Below are 560 nucleotides of genomic sequence, written 5' to 3' on the forward strand. Positions count from 1 at the left end.
TATGTGTTAAATATCACCAAGGTATTCCACAGGTGGAGGCATGTTTTGGTTGTTTAGTTCTAAAGTTTTAATTTTCTTTCTGCTCATATTTTATGCATGTTGTCCATAGCCAAACCTGTTAGTGGTATCAGAGCCTTCCTTAGTTCGAATTTAACACATTTTTATGTCTATTTTTGTTAATGCCTAGTTGAAATAGAATATGAGGTGTTCATGTTTTGTTCTACACAAAGTAGTAAGTTTTAAAGTTTTACAATTTATTCTAGTTATTTTGATTTCTAGATAGATTTTAATTATAAATTTTAAACTTTATTTGTCATAATGTTAATCTCATTTTAATGTCAAAATATTGTAGATTAACAAGTGCATGAGAGGCACAAATTAATTTAGCAAATAACGATTCAATTTGATGACATTATGTTGTGATTTAAATGGCAGAATCTGATTTTGTCCAATCATGGTATTGGTCCATTTTTAGCCATAAAAGTAAGGTATAACTAGCTCATAAAATGCATGAAAACTAAGGGATCAATACACATTGGAAATGTTCCAAGATGGGTGAT

This window comes from Theobroma umbraticum, unplaced genomic scaffold, assembly GCF_002168275.2.
Source record: "Theobroma umbraticum cultivar Fairchild unplaced genomic scaffold, ASM216827v3 scaffold_34.0, whole genome shotgun sequence".
Taxonomy (NCBI): Eukaryota; Viridiplantae; Streptophyta; class Magnoliopsida; order Malvales; family Malvaceae; genus Theobroma; species Theobroma umbraticum.